Source organism: Leopardus geoffroyi, chromosome C3 (assembly GCF_018350155.1).
Source record: "Leopardus geoffroyi isolate Oge1 chromosome C3, O.geoffroyi_Oge1_pat1.0, whole genome shotgun sequence".
NCBI classification, from domain to species: Eukaryota; Metazoa; Chordata; class Mammalia; order Carnivora; family Felidae; genus Leopardus; species Leopardus geoffroyi.
This window is the reverse complement of record NC_059338.1, coordinates 140,961,288-140,980,950: the sequence shown is the minus strand read 5'-3', so window position 1 is coordinate 140,980,950 and position 19,663 is coordinate 140,961,288. Positions and strand designations below refer to the sequence as shown.

Here is a 19,663-nt window from a genome sequence, read left to right as displayed (position 1 = left end):
CGTGCATCTTCGCCCGCGAGTCCCAGAGCCACCTGGACGCCACTCCTCTCGTCCGTGAGGCTCGGCACCCATCTAGCTTGCTTTTTGTCAGGCTGCACTCAGGGCAGTTTCCTGCTGTGGAAGCCTTCACAGTCCACTCACACAAAAGCCATGGAGACTGTCTTAGTTTTGGGTCTTCCCCCATGCGAACCAGGACAAGACCTGAGTGCCCGGAGCTCATGTGGGAGGTGATCTCAGGAAGCGGCCCAGGGGGTAGGACTGTGAGCGGCCAAAGGCGGGCCAGTCGGTGGGGGGTGCTCTGGGTCACTGCTCTTTGGCCAAGTCGGTGGGGGGTGCTCTGGGTCACTCCTCTTTGGCCAAGTCGGTGGGGGGTGCTCTGGGTCGCTGCTCTTTGGCCAAGTCGGTGGGGGGTGCTCTGGGTCACTGCTCTTTGGCCAAGTCGGTGGGGGGTGCTCTGGGTCACTCCTCTTTGGCCAAGTCGGTGGGGGGTGCTCTGGGTCGCTGCTGCAGCCAGAGAGGCTCCTTTCCAGCAGGGCTTCTGTGAACCCTGTGGCGAGCCTCTGAGCGCTGTTCACAGCAGGCCAGTCATCACCTGGCTGCTGCTGACATGAACCCTCTGCGCCTCCAGGTCCCACACTGGCTGAGTCTTGCACAGCACTGGCTGTGACCCGCGGGCCCAGGCATGTGACCAAGCAGAAAAGGGCCAGCTAGCGCACACTGCATCCTTTCTGAGGACTTCACACTGGAGATGGAGGAGGGCGGTCTCGCTCCGCAAGGACAACTTAGCAACTCCCCTGGGCGCTGACGCTCTCCTGTAAAGTCGGTCAGCTGCTGGCTTTGGCCTCCAGGGCTCCCCTTGTGCCTCCTCTCCCAGCTCTTCCTGGGGCTCCTGACTTCTGCCCACTGCATTCTCCCCACCGTCAAAGTCTTCTTCCTCCCCCATCCAGAGCTGGCTTCCCCTTTCTCTGAAGCATGGGGTACCTGCCACTCAGGTCCTGGGGCTCAGCTTCTACCCCAAAATAGGTATATGCACACATCCCTTCAAAAAAGGCAGCAACTCAGGGCGCCTGGGTGGCCCAGTCGGTTAGGTGTCTGACTTCAGCTCAGGTCATGATCTTACGGTTCATGGGTTCGAGCCCTGCACTGGGTTCTGTGCTGACAGCTCGGAGCCTGGAGCCTGCCTCGAGCTCTGTGTTTCCCTCTCTCTCTGCCCCTCCCCAACTCGTGTGTGTGTTCTCTCTCTCCCCCTCTCTCTCTCTCTCAAAAATAAATAAACATTAGGGGCCCCTGGGTGGCGCAGTCGGTTAAGCATCCGACTTCAGCCAGGTCACGATCTCGCGGTTCGTGAGTTCGAGCCCTGCGTCAGGCTCTGGGCTGATGGCTCGGAGCCTGGAGCCTGTTTCCCATTCTGTGTCTCCTCTCTCTGCCCCTCCCCCGTTCATGCTCTGTCTCTCTCTGTCCCAAAAATAAATAAAAAAAAAGTTGAAAAAAAATTAAAAAAAAATAAATAAACATTAAAAAAAAAAAGGCAGCAACAAATGACATTGATTCTCATTTTCACACTCGATTTCCACAAGCCTGTCCTGCCCAGATCTTGGTTGGCTTCTTCGCTCACTTGGGCTGTCGTCACTCTTGCCCATCACAGCCCTGTCTACTCTGTGCTTCACTGCACCGCCCCTGTCACCCAGTTGGGAACAAGAGCTCTTGTTTTCTTCAGACAGACAATTAGGTCACTTGATGAGGAAGTTCCCACTGAGAGCAATGGCTTCATGACACTCAGCATCAGCCCATCAACTCCTGTTTTCCGTGTACCTGCCCTGGGCCGGCGCCCTGACCACTGCCCTCTGCTCTTTCCTCTTACATCCACAAGAGCAACGCTTTGCCTTTTAATTTTCCCCACGTCTCTTAAGATCTACCTCGATCCCTGCTTCTGCTTTTTCTTCTCGGCCTGCAGCAAACTTCTGCTGTGTTTAACTGAATATATGTATGTAATTCAATACATATTGAAGGTAGCTGAGGCGTACCAGGTTCCCACAGCAGCACTGCCACATTATGATGAGCACGCAATTCTGGAGCGGAGCTGCCCGGGTCCAAATCCTGGCCCTGCGATTTCCTTAGCCGTTTGACTCAGGGCAAGCACTTACCTTCGCTCTGTGCCTCGGTTTACTCATCTTGACAGGGGGTGCAATAATAGTACCAATCTCATAGGGCCGAGGGAGCGATAACAGATACAGAACCCTTAGAGGGCGCTGAACATGTTGTTATCATCACCATCATGTGGCTCTGTCAGGGAGACACAGACACCTCCTATGGGATTTTGCGGCTCCTTGTGCCTCAGACTTTTGTATCCTGGGGGCAGAGCTGCCTTGACAGGATAAGGCATTTACTCACTGCTCTAACCAGTGGGGTTTTCAGACTGCGCAGGGGAGGTAGTTTAGAACTAAATGTTAAGGACAGAGAGCAGATATGGATACGTCCCATGGAGGTGTGCTATCCTCTATTCCAACTTGGAAGACGGACGCTTTTCTTTTGTTTTTCCTTTCCTTTTTTTTTTTTTTTTTAGTGTTTATTTATTTGTGGGAGAGAGACAGAGTGTGAGTGGGGGAGGGGCAGAGAGAGGGAGACACAGAATCCGAAGCAGGCTCCAGGCTCTGAGCTGTCAGCACAGAGCCCGACACGGGGCTCGAACTCACAACTGCGAGATCATGACCTGAGCCGAAGTCGGCCCCTTAACCGACTGAGCCACCCAGGTACCCCAAGACAGACGCTTTCTTATCTATCAGGTCGCGGGGGGGGGGGGGGTGGGTAGCAGAGTGGTGCATAATAATGACTTTCCTCGAACCTTGTAATCTCTGACCGTTTGGTGCAGCAAGAATGACTATAACGTATGCTACCTGTTTTTATCTTACAGGGGATGTTTTTCTTCTCTTTTTATAAAAATGGTTATGACTTTTATACTTTGCACCTTCTGAAATCTCAAAATCGAGACAGAGCAATGTCTGCATCCTATTTTCATCCGAACTCTGCACTTTCACTGAGTTTTCATTTTAATAGTTTAATGGTAGCGGCTCGGATTTAGCGATTACATATCACACGTCAGGAACCAGGCGTCTCGCACTGATTATCTCATCCAGTCCTCCCCGCAAGCCTGTAGTGGGGCAGTCCACAAAGCAATGAATTGGGAGCTCTCTGAAGGCCACCACAGGCCACATCACGGCTCTCCCACTTTCTCGTGACGTGATGGCGGAGGTATTAAACTTCTCTGGTTTTGTTTCCTCACCTGGCGAAAGCGCTCAACTGTCTTCCCCGTTGGGCTGTTGTAAAGAATTAAGTAAAACACTTAAAACATCATGTGGAATACAGTAGGAACAGGTCAGTAAATATAAGCTGTAATTATGCAGGTGAGACAAAGGAGAGCACGGAAAGAGAATTCAGTGGCTTCGGTCACACAGCTCATTAGCTAAGGAGCTGGGCTTAGCAAACGGGCAGTACAAATCTCATAACCTCTATGGTGTCGTATATCATGAAAACCCAAACTGACTGTTTTTGTTCCTGTGCTAAATAATTCTGGGAGAAAGCATACTAGACAGTGTTGAGGCCAAGCAAAAATAACTTAGCCGCTTACTCCAGGAAATAATTGCTCCTGGGAGATAAGACTGAACCAACTCAAATTGCTAATTTATCGAGACTAACATATTATTCATCAATAGCTACTGTAAGACTCTCTCCTCACTATGCCAACCCATTCAAAAATGTTTTTTTTTTAATTTTTTTTTTCAACGTTTATTTATTTTTTTGGGGACAGAGAGAGACAGAGCATGAACGGGGGAGGGGCAGAGAGAGAGGGAGACACAGAATCGGAAACAGGCTCCAGGCTCCGAGCCATCAGCCCAGAGCCTGACGCGGGGCTCGAACTCACGGACTGCGAGATCGTGACCTGGCTGAAGTCGGACGCTCAACCGACTGCGCCACCCAGGCGCCCCCCATTCAAAAATGTTTTGACAGGTGCTTGGGTGACTCACTCAGCTGAGCACCTGACTCTTGATTACTGCTCAGGTCATGATCCCAGGGTCATGGGATTGAGCCCCCCAAAACTGGCTGGCTCTGACCATGAAGCCTACTTGGGATTCTCTCTCTCTCTCTCTCTCTCTCTCTCTCTGCCTCTGCCCCTTTCCTTCTCATGCATGCTTTCTCTCTCTCTCTGTATCTCAAATTAAAATATATATATATATATATATATATTAAAGGGTGCCTGGGTGACTCAGTCGGTTAAGCATCCGACTTTGGCTCAGGTCATGATCTCATAGTTCATGATTTCGAGCCCCGTGTCAGGCTCTGTGTTGACAGCTCAGAGCCTGGAGCCTGCTTCAGATTCTTTGTCTCCCTCTCTCTCTGCCCTTCTTTCGCTCTGTCTCTCTCTCTCTCAAAAACAGATAAAACATTATATATATATGGCTATATGGATAGATAGATAGATAGATAGGCATTACTTCTGTCCAATGCCAACTAGTTCCTTGCTTTGCAGAAAATCACTCGGCCGAGTCCCTCAAATGCTGTCAATATCCCCTGACTTCTCCCTTCTAACTTCCTTCTAAGACTGTCAAGGTGGTTTGTGGTATCTGGGGGAGTCAATAGCCAACAGTCCTGGAGAAACCCCTGGCTGTTGAGGCCCAGGGCCCTTGACTCGTGAGTGGGTGCTCCCTTGGGGACCCCACAGTCTTTCACTCAGGAATCTCTTCAACTGTGAGAATTGCTGGGACCCAGGTTCTGTCTGAACTCCTGATTTCTTATTTTGCTGTTGCTGAGTTTATTTTCAAATAAGTTTGAAAGTTTCAAACTTTCCTCAGTCTTATCTTTGTATCCTTGAGAAATGTTTTCTTTAGTTTCTTCTGCCTATTTTTTGGGAATTTCCTTGGGCTTCCAATTAGTGATGACTGGTCAGTAGGCATACTCCAGAGATAACAAGTTGTAGAAGTTGTTCAAGAACCGTTCCTACTGTCTGTGCAGTTCTCATGGGATTTTCTGTGTGTTTGGCCCTCTGGGACCAACACTTGCTCCCTCAAAGCTTTAACTTCAGTGCACAGCTCTCCAACTGGCATAAGTACACCGTGTTTGAATGGGAGTTGCAATGGCCACTTTGAGAAACTTTTGACATAATCATGATTGTCTATTTGAGATCTACATTAGAATATAAATGGGAAGAAACCGTCAGGGGGGTCATCTGCCTTATTGATCGAAAAGAGAGATTACTTTATTTAAAACAGGAGATTCCCTTTTACTTTATTGTGTATGTGCCTAAGTGTTTTGTCTGAGTGTATGCATGTGTGTGTGAGTGACTACAGGTGTATGAGTGTGTGTGTAAACGAGAGACTGGTCTTCCCTGCACACCTTTCCTCTCTGTGAAGGAAGAAGGTAATTAGCTTTTAACAGTGATGATTTCATATTTGAAGTCAGCTCTCTCTCATCTCTTCTTTTCCTTCCTCTTCCATTTTTAACTTCTCTCAGAAAACTTGGGGAATTAATGGATCACACATTTTTGAGGTTCATTTTTTAAAAAGAAGACTCTTTCATCACATAAGAGTAATTTAATCATAGCTTATAAAACCTCTACATATTTTTCTCTGAGCTTATTATCTCATAAAAATTATTAGCTTAATATTTTAGGTAAGGCAAGACTTGGGTATAATTTCTGTGATTAAAATTTAAAAAAAAAATCCATATTAGCTCTATGGGCCCAATAAGTTATTACTGTAATGGCAAATGATTTAATGTTAAAAAAATATAAAATTGTGCTTGGTCCAATTAAATTTCAATTATGAATATCCTTTAATCCGGTGAACCTCATGAAATTGTAAGGGCTTAATATGTTGGTGAATTTTGTAATTTCTAGACCTGTAGTTAACTTTAAGACCTTAAACTAATATTAAATTAAGCTCGTTAGTGAATGACGTATGTTTACCTTGACCATTTCTAAGTAAGAATAAAAAAGGCAATTATTGTTCAAGAAACATGCTCTTTCTACAGTGTTCTTCTGACTTTGGAGGGAAGAAATATTTACTCATATGATTGGAACAATGAAACTGAGTCTTAGTAAAAATTTAATAATTCTTTTCGAGGAAAAAGGGTTTAAATCAGGCTAATTGTACTGACTGTGATTAAGTCATTTGGCAACTAATTAGATTTCTTAGAGAACTGGAAATGTCAGTAGTAATCAGCTAGTATCTACATTATATACATTGACGTTTATTAACACTCTACCTTCATGTCTTCAACTTTTATAAACCCAACTCAATAAACAATGGTGGTGACTGCTTATTTAATTTTAGCTGGCTCTTTTTTTTTTCACCCCATTTTAAATTCTGAAAGCAAATATCATTGGACAATTCCATTACTACTCGGTTTTACCATCAACATGGAGAATTCAACCAAATTGTGCAAATGTCTTCCTTTTTGAGCACATCACATTGATTTATTTTTAAGATGGCCATAAAAAATGTGTACCTTTTAGCAATTTGTGATGCTTTTGTAAATATCTCATTTTGTAATGCTGTAAAACAATACGTTTACCACACAGTAGCTCTAAAGGCATGTTAATGATTTCCTGCACTAAATCCCTCACTTTACTGATGAGGGAACCGGATCAGAGACACTCCGGGACTCACCTACAGTTATCAGTGAATAAATGGTAGAGCTGGGCTTATATCTAGGCTTTACCTCAAATCTGGCCCTTTGTGCATGGCCTCAGAAGCTATGAGCTGAATCAATTCAAAAACCCCATTTAACTCCATATGACATTACATGCCATCTCTTTTCAAATGGGTTGTAGTTCAACAAAAATGCTTATCCTTGATGAAAAATCAGCTGTTCCAGAAGAGGTGGTTTCTCTCAATATAGTACCAAGCAGCCTCTGGTGGCGTTTTCACATCTCTAGAAACATAAGATAGAGTCCACTGGCTAAAGAAGATAGAGGATCCTGAAACTCACACTGTCTGTGGATACACAAGACACAAAACTCCATCACCTAAGAGTTGATCAACCACTCATACGTACTTGACTAAGCTATGGGCGTGTGATGGTTGGTCCAGCCGGACCGCCCCATACATCCTCTGCATTACAGCCTGATGAATCACCCTCCACCTGTGGTTTGATCATTCCAGCCACCCCACCTCCCAGGCTCCGGCTCAGAAACGTTCAATGCCATGCTACTGAATTTTCAACTTTTTGATTTGACATTCAGACTTTCCAGGATATGGCCTCGGCTATCATTTTTTCCTTTTCCTTCCTTTCTCCCTCCTTCCTTCCCCTTCACAAATGATGATCACACATTGTAAAAGCCTCTATACAAGTGCTGGGGATTTGCTGATGAGCAAGACCAACTCCACCCCTACCGTTCTAGAGTGTGCAGATAAAAGAGATAGACAGATGAGGAACTTCTTCCAAGTGTGGTAAGTGCTTTGATAGAAACGTATGGGCGTGAGGAGAGCATGTACAGGGAACCCCAACCAACTGAGCAGTGTGATTTCCCTGAAGAAACAACACCTGAGTTTAAATGTGCGACTATTAATCAGCAGAAGAAAGGGCTTGACCTAATTTGCATTTTACTCACATATAGTTTATACAATTAAGTATAATTTTCCTGAAGGCTATACATTCCATGCTTTTATCTCTCTGTTTCTTTGCTTATTATGGTTCCTCTGTCTAGAATTTCTTTCTCCAGTTCCTACTTATCTCTGCCTGTCAAAGTCCTATTTCTCAGGATCCAAATCAAATGCCACTTCCTCTGTGAAGCCTTCTCGATTGCTCTCTGGACAGTGATCTCTCTCTTCTCAGCTCCTACCACCCTTCATTAATAATCTCATTTTTTTAACATTTATTTATTTTGAGAGAGAGAGAGCGTGTGCACGCACGCATGAGCAGGGGAAAGACAGAGAGAGAGAGAGAGAGGGAGAGAGAGAATCCCAAGCGGGCTCCACACTGTCATTGCAGAGCCCAATGTGGGACTGCATCTCAAGAACCATGAGATCATGACCTGAGCCGAAACGAGCAGTCAGATGCTCAACTGACTGAGCCACTCAGGCGCCCCTATAATCCCATTTTAGAACAAACCATTTTCAATCTTGTGTTTAATTTCTTCTCTATATACCCACTGGTGATGATGCGTCCTTTCATGTTTTAGAATTCTCATTTATACACTAAGCCATTTCTTAAAGTGAATTCTGAAGTTAGTTTTAAATACTGTAGGTAGCTGCTGCTTTTACTTTTCACATCCATTTGGATTTGGAGTTGAGGGTACTCTTATGATTTCCTTGTGTTTAATAAATCACACTTGTACCCATAAAGACATGGGTTTATTTCCTAGCTGTTTATTACCTCAGTAGTAATTCATTATATCAACAAATTCTCTTGCGTTATTTTCTTCTCCTTGGGGAAAATGATTTAGCTATAAATGAGAAGACTAGAAATCAATATTGGTTTCGAGTCCTAAAAGTAAATGCACATTCTTTTAATTGAGTGAGAATATTTCTCTTTCTCTCTCTCTCTACACACACACACACACACACACACACACACACACACACGGCATTCTCAGTAATTCTCAACACTCAGTTCAGTAGCATTTCAACAAGTTCTACACACGGAATATGCGCTTGTTAAAGAAGCTTGTTCCTAGCATCCCGGCCTCATTTCTACCAACGAATATGCTCCAGAATGTTTTTATTATTTTTATTATTACAAAACAAGCTGGAATAAATCCAGAGCCTTTACCAAGAAATACTCCTTGATCATCTTTTTCCCTGAGGAGGGTATAAGTGGATTAGAGCACTAAAAACAGGAAATACTTTGGAAATTGCTGAAAATGAGTGTGGGAAAATAATAACATGAAATATTATTCTCTTAAACTTTTTTTTCCTGAAGATCACGCTTCAGGGAAGGAATTAATAAACATATTTTTCATCTTGAATTGCATCATTATATTATTCCTTCGAAATGATAAACTTACTCTAATAAATGAGAACTCTTCCTTGTGGCAAAAAGAAAGATTAGGTATAAAACAAGACAGTTTATGGTTAAAGAAACTTTTTTCCTAATTACACCTGTGCCACATTAGGTATTCAAAATATAGGGAAGCCTGATATTACTACCATACACACCCATGGTCTTTCCTTTCATATCTGGAGAGTTGTACCTTTGGATGACTGGGCATGAAGTATTTTACTTGTTCCCTTTGCAATTTTCCAAACAACTGCTCTCCTGCCTAGATGCACCAGCAAACAAGTTTCTTTCTGCCAAGTTAGGTTTTGCATGTTAATTTTTTTTGTTGTTTTTGTTTTTGTATAACAAGGCCTTACAAAGTTTGAGAAAAGCCAGGGCCAATTTCTTGGGGAATCATCATAAACAGTGTTTGTCCAATTTCCAACATTTGCCTACTGTCTTCATGAGTTCAGACAGACCCACCTAGCAGCTCTGGGGCTCACCTGAGGTCCATGCCCTACGTGTCAGGTGGGTAACAAAAATGCTTACTGCTTCTGCCTTCTTGTTGGCAATAATACTGTGAAATTGTGGGTCTGATGCTAGATGTATATTAAAGTGCATGGGATGTTCGTACATCCGTGACAATGAAAAAGACATCTCCGTTCTGTAGTAGCTAACCCCACTCCCGTGCTTACAGTGTCCTGCTTACTACATCTGGGGAAACACTGATCATGGCGACAGATGGCATAGTGTGGCCCCGTTCTTCCTACCCTCCCATCCTGAGTGGGGCTGTGCTGAGTTCCTTCTTCTTAACCAGGGCAGCCTCAGTCTAGATGCTGCTTCCTTCTTGGTCAGCTCCTTCCCCCTCCTGGTCTTCCCTCTTGATCATCCCTGATGTGGCTGCAAAGCTAGCTACCCATGTACAGCTTTACTTTTTACTTTTTAACAATGTTTCTTAAATCCTCCCCATCCTTCCCCTTCCATAGTGGGGTCTCTGTGACTCTCGTTCTTTATGCATTTCCCCAGGGGGCTTCATGTTGTCTCTCTTTTGCCTAGGACATTTGGAACATTTGGAACAAACTTGGTGCCTCCTTTATCCTGTTCTTAACTTCGAGGGCTTTATTTGCTGATGCCTTTCCTCTTTCACTTACGAAACTATTTTGCACACATTATTCTAACAGTCTGAGGAACTCTGTGGCCTTTCTGGTCTCTCAGGTGGGTCAGAAGAGAAGACTCCGTGGATTCTCTTGCTTCATCCCATATGGACAAAATGATTTCCCCACAGACTCCTTAGCACAGGCTTTGATTTGCAAAAACACATTCACCATTGTTATATACAAAATATTAAGTACCTTGCACTGTGGTGATGTGCTATGTTCTGTCGCATTGTCTAGCAATAACATGTCCCAAATAGTTATGGAGGACGTGCTGTATGCGAGGCATTGTATTCCTACTGGACGTCGTGCAAAGGTGAATAAGAAATGATTCCTGTTCTCAACCTTGGCTGGAGGAGCTAGAAGGATCTGCAACTAGCTGGGAATCAGACTAGACACCTCCACCTTCGTTTTCTGTTCCACGCTGCTTGTTGTTCAGACACTTGGTTTTTGTCACAGTAACCGCCAACCACATGGCTTTGCAAAGATATGACAGTGTCTAAAGAAATGTAACGCAGTCTGATGTTGAAAATGTGAATGGACAGGAGCTAGTAGTTTGCAGGGTGACTGGCAGATGTCCAGCAGCACTGTGTTTCCTCTGAACATTTAAAATGTCCTGCAACATCCCCATGAATACACTGTGGTAGCTGGGAATGTCTTCAAGCGCATTTTGGGAGCTGTGGGTATTTTAAATAAAATCAAATTATCGTCATTCTATGATCTCACGAGTCTTTAAAAAATGCTTTATTTTTGTTGGTCTTGCTATTTAGTAGCCCATACGAATTTGTCACACAGCTTAAGTGTATGATTTTAACCTTGTTTACTCTAAATACTTATATTTACTTACAATTATCTCTACATGCATGATCCTTGGAGAAAACCAACTGCTACTGTTGAGTGTTGGGTTAGAAAGCTGCACACTGAATTTTATGCACACAACTGTGAAACAAGAAGGGTTTTTTTTTTTTGTTGGAGATACCTAGTTGAAGACAGTCTAACAGGTTATTTGTTTTACAGTGACCACCTACTTTTAGATTTCAATTAGGCAAATGACCAGGAGTAGGAGTGAACATCTAGTAGTGCTTCAGTGTGCTTGGTGTCACACACAAACACACACACACACACACACACACACACACACACACACACAGCCCTCCAATCCTCTCCCTTTGCTGTCAGCCTCTGCACCATGATGGAAACACTACTCTATCCGGGGTAGGGTCTTGACCTCACAGAGATGGGAAAATTTGAACCACTCCTGCAGGAGAGGGTCAAGGGGACACCTTTTCTTCCTTAATACCCTCAGCCATCCACTTCCCGTGAGTCCCTGCATGTCAGTCTTGGAGTAGGAGTCCCCCTTGGCCACCTGCCCCAAACGGTTTTGCACAGAAGCCCTGGTCTATGGACATGACTCCTAGCACATGCTTTCTGGCAGTAGCTCATAGCTCACGAGAGTTCTGTGAAGAATGGGTATTTGTTCATTTTCTTGCTTTTATGGACACCTGCTCTCTCCATTAAGTATTATTAGTGGTAGAATTTAATGATGACAATATAATTCTTATACTCAATATTAATGTGATTCACCTTCTTGCAGTCATAATTGGCAGACGATAGCACATTATTTGGGGCTGAGTGAAAATGAGCTCCCAGGTTCTCCACCGCATTAGATCGTGTTACTTCCTATGGGCTAATCATTGAGGGCAAGACAAAAATAAATACCAATGGTGTACAAGAAATTCTAATGAGTCCTTTGGAATATAATTTCCTATAGGTTGCAAACAGTGTTACTTGTCATAATAAATTCTAGAATCAAACATATGCTAGGCTAAACAAAATCTAGCAAGTTTCTCTACTATAGGAATACTCAGAACCTTTAATAGATTCATATAAATGGTCAACCTTCAAAAGAAGGTCATTGAAATACTGTTCAATATTTTCTAAGTTATTCTAGAAACTGTTACTTACAAAAAAGCAAACCTGGCTGACGTTCACAGAATATATGTTGGAAGCGATGTTCTCTTGAAGTCGGGCCCTGCTGTTAGAAGCCAGATATTTGGACCTTTCGTTGCTTCCCCCGGGTAACTTCTTCCTTAGTGAAATGGAGATAATCACACTATTAGTTAAATGCTCAGGAGGCCCATTGTGCCAGCTGGATTTACACAAGCACAAAAAGGCAAATTAATACAAAATATAACATTATTTTCAGCTGCACATCTTCCACAGAACCCAATTTTATCCACTCCTTATTAAAGTGTAATTGTAGTTTTATAATCTACGAACTTTGCTTATAGATAAAAGGCTAGGTTTTCAAGGAGCAACTTTTCTCTGCATTCTGAAGGAAGCACCGTGTAAACATTTTGTGTGCAACTCGCCAGACTGGTAATTCCCCTCCAAGGTCAGCTCAGAATGGTGGCTTGTGTCTGAGAAAGAAAGACTCTTTAAAAATGATCTTGGTCTTTCTCAATCCTTAAAAAAATCACTGATTCATCCAATAGCGACATTGCTGATGATTTGGGAGGTTGCATTAGAATGTCACTTAAACATGCAATGACTCACTGTGGAAAATAACCTTGGTGTCACTACAGGAGTCAGACTTGAAACCCTTCTCGTGTGAAAATCTGGAAGCTGCAAACAGCCCATTTTACACCTGAGTACCCCACCCATAGGTTGCTGAGGCAACTCTGCTGCTTACATGTGGAGAAAAAACTGACTCAGAGCTTGAACGGTTTGAAGTGTGCGAGAACAATGAGATACAGGTATGAAAGTGCTTATGAAAAGAAATTTTGAAAGACACGAATTAAGAAACAATTCTACATAGTTTTTAGAAACTGTAGTAAAATACACAAAATGTATAATTTACCATTTTAATGAGTTTTAAATGTATACTTCCGTGGCATAAAACTCATTCATAACATCGTGCAACCATTGCTACTCTCGAGTTCCAGAATTTTTACCACCCCAATTGGAAATCCCTTACTGATTAAGTAGTAACTCCCCCTCCCTTGGCAAACAGCTAAGCTTCTTTCTGTCTCCTTGGATTTGCTTATTCTGGATATGTCAAATCCACGGAATCATCTGCACTACGTGGCCTTTAGGGAGTGGCTTCTTTCACTTAGCGTAATGTTTTCAAGGTTCGTCCATATTGCAGCATTTATCAGTACTCCACTCCTTTTTATGACTGAATAACTGAATAATATCCTATTGTGTGCATGTACAACATTTGATTATCCATTCATGCACTGATGGATGTTTGCATTGCTTCCCTCTTTTGGCTGTTGTGAGTCGTGCTGTTATGAACATCATACAGGTTTTTGTTTGAACACCTGTTTTCAATTCTCTTAGGCATATGTCCAGGAGTATAATTGCTGGGTCATAGGGTAATTTTGTATTTAACTTGTTGAGAAATCATCAAACTGTTTTGCACAGAGGATGCACGCACCCCATATCTTCCCACCAGCAAAATAAGAGGGTTCCAATTTCACCACATCTTTGCCCACATTTATTATTTTCCATTTTTTAAAAAAATAGTCATCCTGGTGGGTATGAAACGATGTCTCATTGTGGCTTTGATTTGCATTTCACTAATGATTACTGACTCTGAGCATCTTTTCATGTGCTTGTTTGGTCCTCTGCACATCTTCTTTGGAGAAATGTCTATTCGAATCCTTTACTCATTTTTAAATTGGGTTGTTTGCTTTTTGTTGTAAGTCCATTTTGTTTTTAAAAAGGAGAGATCTCATGCAGCAGATTTTGGATACTGTGCTAGGTGGAATGATCTCCCAAAGATGTTTATTTCCCAATCCCCCAAATCTGTGAGTATGTTACCTTCCATAGAGAAAGGGACTTTGCAGATGTGATTAAGTTAAAGATCTTGAGATAGGGTGATCATTCTGGATTATCTAGATGGGCCCAGTGCAATCACACGGGTCCTTATAAGAGCCAGGTGGGAATGTCAGAGTGTGTGTGGGGGGGTGCGGTTGTGGAAGCAGAGGTTGGAGTGGGGCACTTTGAACAGGGGCCATAAGCCAGGTGGCCTCTAGAAGTTGGAGAAGGCAAAGACAGATTCTCCCCTAGAGCTTCCACAAAGGAAGATGGCCCTGCCAACGTGTGGATTTTAGCCCTGTGAAATCATTTCTGACCTCTGACCTCCAGGACTATAAATGTTTTGAGCCATCAACGTTGTGGTAATTTGTTACAATAGCAATAGGAAACTAATACAGATCCGGTATTTTTGAAGACAGGAGATATATTTTAAAAGTATAATAAAACAATTTAAAGCTCATTGGAAAAAGATGAGAGAATGATTTCAGTAGACCGCACCCCATGGCAAGTAAGTTTTAAGTCCACTGAGCCCCTCCAGTGAGCATATGATGATTCTGACCCTGCAGATAGCTCCACCAGCCATTCTCGTGGAAATATATCATTTAGATGCAATAGTTTTGTTAAATATAAGTATTGCTGAGAAACAGTAACCAGTATAACTGGTAGAAAGGATACCTATTAAGGATTTATAATAAATTTTCTTGTAAAATCCACTTAATGCTCAGTAGAGGTCAGTAATGGAGCATGGCAGAAAAAGATAAAGCCATGAAAACAATAAATATGAAGAATTTGGGGACATAGGAAGATTTTTATATATGCTTTTCAAAATTAAGTTAGAGATATCCTTGGTTTAAATATAAATCTATATATCTATATATCTATATATATGTTTTTAAAGAAATATATAATAAATACAAGATAAAACTATACATTGAATATATATAATATATATTTTGTTGTATTTATTATATATTAAGTGTATATGTTTGAAATGTGCATACCTTTGGTTTTTTTTTTCATGTTTATGGAAGGTAATGTATATTCAATAAAAAAAATCACCTTTTAAGTGAATGATTCAGTGGGTTTTGACCAATGTATGTACCCATGAAACTACTCCCCTGCAGTCAAGACATAGAACATTTATCACCCTCCAAATGCACTTGGGCTCCTCCTCAACTATTCCCTACCCCCATTCCCCTACCCAGGCAATCACTGACCTGCTTGCCAGCACTGTGGATTAGATTTGTTCTTTCTAGAATTCATGTAGATGCAAATGTATTTTATCTTCAATTTTATGTCTCAAATAATTTTTTAAACGTGGTAGGAGACCCATACGTTAAAGTATGGCAAAGATTCTAAGTGAAATGTATAGTAAATTATCGATAGGAATACTTGCCTCTGGATTCTTATTTTAGGGTTCTACTAAATTCTTTACAAATATATACATATATTCATCTTGCTAAAATAGTTCTCTTACTCCAACGCAGAATTTTTCCTTTCTATAAGTAAAATAATATTTTTAAAGTTCTGTTCAATTTTAATGGGTTTGATATTTCCCTTTTCAGTTTATGTTTCTTGATAAAGAAATCACTTGGCTACTTTAGAATCCAAGTTGGTGCTTATTTTTCAAGCCAGCAGTCACGGTTGTTTGCAGAGCAGATGTGGATTACAGGTAGGCAGAGCAGAAGGTCTTGGAAGGATTCTCAGCTAGGGTACATGAAAAAGATTTTCAAATGAGTCCTGATATTTCCCAGGAGGTAATTGCTTAAAAGTTAAGAAAAAGACCCTAGTAATGAGCCAGATAGATAGTCTATCTTAAAGCGTATGACACTGATAAAGAGTAGAATTTTAAAATTTGTGTATCTTGTGTTTGCACATATTTCCTCTCTACATCTTCCAGTTTGAGTAAATCTGAAACATTGGCACTTGCTGGCTTTAGCGGGGGGGAATACTAGAGAAGGGGGTTATAATGTATGTATCACATGAGGCATGACTGTGAACTCATTCTAGATTCCTTTCTCTGCAGAGCTGTACCTCTCTTACCTGTAATTTGTTTAGATCACCTTAAGAAAGCAATTATAAAAAAATTACAAGTGTGCACATGAACTATTAGACCTTGCACCATTTAATCACTGTTTTCCAAAGACTGTCACTCACAGGATGAAGGGGCAGCAGCTTCCCTAGACTGAGAACGGTGAGTGCCAACCCAGTTCGATAAAGTAACCACCAAAACATATCTAATTAACAGAGCATGGAGAAGGGCCTTTTTATGCGTTCATCAAATAAACAGAGCTAACTCCTCTGGGCCAGCGCTGAGAATCAAAGCCTCTTTCAGTAACCGACAGTTCTGAAAGGTAATCTGAAAATTCCAGCTTTTGAGAAAATGACCATTTCCCACATTAAAGTCCATGAGGCCGACATTGAGAAAAGCAACGGAAGTGGGAGCAGAAGTTGAAATAGACTCTGCCCAGACACATGGGTGACAGGTGTCAAGAAAAAGATTAGCAGTGTCCACCCAGGTTGGCGTGAACAGAGTCGGTATGAGGTTGGTGCTGCACCTGCAAAGTTGAAAAAACGCAGGTGAGGGGCGGGACACATTGGCCCGTTCCTGAGCGGTGATTCTGCTGGGACGGACCGTCACAGGGACCCTGGGGGAGGGGCATTAGGTACCCAGCCAAGGCCAAAACGACTCTTTGGGAGAAATTCTTATTCCTGATCCTCTCTCTGACAGTCTTTTCTCCGGTAGCCAAACTAGGGGAAGGTGGATGAACCACACTTTTTTTTTTTTTCTCTTTGGAAGCTGGGTGAAGGGGTCTTCTGCTATCAGTAGAAATGGAGCAATGGAAGGGGAGGGGAGCAGGCGAAGAGCAGGGAGACCATCCAGGCTACCCGGCTTCCCAACATGGCAGCACTTCCGTTTCCGTTCCTTCGGATTTGTCCTGACGAACTTTGTGGCACTCGATTCTCCTCAAAGTACTTTCCTGCACCCCATTTGCAGGCAGCTTAGTGCGTGAATGATTTTCACCTTGTTCCACAGACCTCAGGGCTCTGTGGGGATCTCTTAGCATCCATGCACTAGTTAAACCACACCAACTGGGTCTGCAAGGTTTACTTATTAGAGATCTGAGTAATATTCAGATAAAAAGCATTTGCTGCTGAGGAAAAAGTTTGAAACACACATATAATGTGTATGAAAAGCCTGGATTTGAATCCTGGCTCTAACCCTATCCAGTCGTGTGATCTTGGGTGGTTTAACCCCTCTAAGCCTTAAATGATCTGTCTGTAAAATGAGGGTAATAATACTTCATAAGTTATTATGAGGATAAGAGTTGACGGTGAACATAGAACGTTTACTACAATGCCTGACACATAGCACTCAGTATGCAGTGGTGGTTGTTAATGCCATTGTTACGATTTCAGCTGCAGACATTCGGGAAGGCTCTGGAATAGTCTTCAGAATCTGGGGTCATAGTGATCCCTGGGTGTAGTTTTAGCACAGAATAGTCTGGTCCTTAATGCATCTTTAGGACCAGTTGTGGACCCTGGGTATGGAGGCCTGGGGTCCTTGTGGCACTATTGTGAACAAAGTGGAATCTTGGAGAACAAGGAATTCAGGTGCTTTTTCATGGAAGTGGGCTTTGGAGTGACATAATGGTGTAGTTTGTTTGGGCTACTTCTTTTTTGATAAACTAAGCTGGGTAAGCAGGTATGATAGAAAAATATCCCAGCAGCCTGAAAGAACTAAAAAAAAAGAAAAAAGCTATAGAGAAATCATTAAAGGATGTATCTTAGTTTTGTGAATTACATTCACTGCAACCTAATTAGTTCATAGCATTATTTATAGATGCAATAACATCTCCCGTTTTTCATACTTTACTTACATTTTTATCCTCATTCTCACAACACACTGCAAGGCAACATTGTAAATATGAGGACACAGCCCCGAATCGGAAGTGAGATAGCAGCAAAGTCTGGATTAGGCCTCCAAATCTGTCAGATCTAAAATGCATGCAGTTTTCACTCTACCACACCCTTGGTTCCCCAGCAAATGTCAAAATCCCTGAGGATGGGAGCCCTTGCTCTGGGGACAGATGCTCCGTGTCTGTCTGTTTAGGTGGGACTTTTTGCTGCACTTTTTCTGGTACATTTTCTCAGTGTCCCCTCCTTATAGGAGGTCTGATCAAATGTGGGCATCAGACAGGCTACAGATCATGGCATCTTCCTCTGGTTTGGTCTTGGGATGGTGAGAAGGGCAGAAACTGCTCTTTTCACTTTCTCCCACCTATTCCTCTTCTGTGTGGCTCTCATTTTTTATTTATTTATTTATTTATGAAACAAATATTTTTTGGGTAATATTTATTTATTTTTGGTAGAGTGTGCAGGGGAAAGGGGAAGGGAGGTGGCGGGGGGCGGGGGGGAGAGGAGGAGAGGGAGAAGGGAAGGGGCAGAGAGAGAGGGAGACAGAGGACCCGAAGCGGGCTCTGCACTGAGAGCAGAGAGCCCAATGTAGGGCTCGAACTCATGAGCTGCAAGATCAGACCTGAGCTGAAGTCAGACACTCAACCGGCCGAGCCACCCAGGTGCCCCCATGTGGCCCTCATTTTAAAATGATCAGAAATACTCTTTTCACAGAACATCAAAATTCTAGAGCCAAGTAAATATAAGGTTATACTTGAACCATCCCTGTGGCATATCCCTGCTAGTGCCTTCCTAAGAATTATTTTACATTAGGGTTATGATATAAAATGTTAAAATTTAAATTAAAAAGCAATATGCACTCTACCAGATGCACTTAAATTTGGTGGACATTGAGCCATGCCCTGTCCTTTGTTGTTGACACAGAGGTATGATGTCTCTAAAGGAAGATCATTGCCGCTGAGTGACTCACTTTTTTTTTTTTTCTAAGAAAGCTTTCAGCCTCTGTCACTTCTGGAGAGTGGCAGTCAATAGGTAAGACTAAATGGAAAGGCTAATGTTCAGTTCAGAGCCTAAATCTTGATCTTGTTTGCAGGTGAATTTTCAGGAGGGAGCCCATGGCCTGGAGAGGACGCTGGTGACCAGGGAAGAGCAGAAGAGTGAAAACTGCTGCCATTTGCCATGGCAGACTGCCATGGGCACAGTGGCTAACTCTGCAGGCGCAGTGATCATGACTGAGAAACAGAACCCCACGTGACAGCAGCCCCCTGGGGCAGCTTAGTGGTCACACTAACTCTGGAACTTTAGAATTCTGGAAGGGTTTCATTGTCATTTTTATCTGGGACCCCAACCAGATAATGAAAGTTCCCACTAAAAAAAGAACTTGAAATGACTAATATTTCCAAAGTATATAGAAAATTAATGAGAAAAGATTGTGCCCACAGAAGAAGACTCTAGACCCAGGTAAAAGGACATTCACCTTGCAAAGAGCACACAGAAACAAGTAAACAGACACGGATACTCCTGGGATAATAAATAACAATGAAATGAATTGGTTAAGAGCTTCCTGGAAGTCACTGTAGAGACTTTGTGGATATTAAGTCTAAGAACTTACTACAAATAGTAAAAGCCCTAATGGAATACACAGAGAGGGAATAGTTTTGTGTTCAAGATAATGTTCCATAATATTTTTCCATTATGTGAATTATCATTTTCCACATTTGTTTTTTCTTTAAAATATCCCAAGTTGAACTACTGGTCCAAAGAAGCAGTAGTCCTGGGCATTGTGTGTCCTAGGA

The 19,663-nt window shown here is 42.5% G+C and overlaps 1 long non-coding RNA gene across 1 annotated transcript in view; it reads left to right on the top strand.

Moving 5' to 3' along the window:
* Positions 1 to 19,437, top strand: part of LOC123586193 — a 36,928-nt gene extending 17,491 nt beyond the window's left edge. Inside the window, exon 2 of the long non-coding RNA XR_006706667.1 lies at positions 18,961 to 19,437. This is a non-coding gene — a long non-coding RNA (uncharacterized LOC123586193). The remainder of the gene's footprint in view (positions 1 to 18,960) is intronic.
* Positions 19,438 to 19,663: the final 226 nt, after the last annotated feature.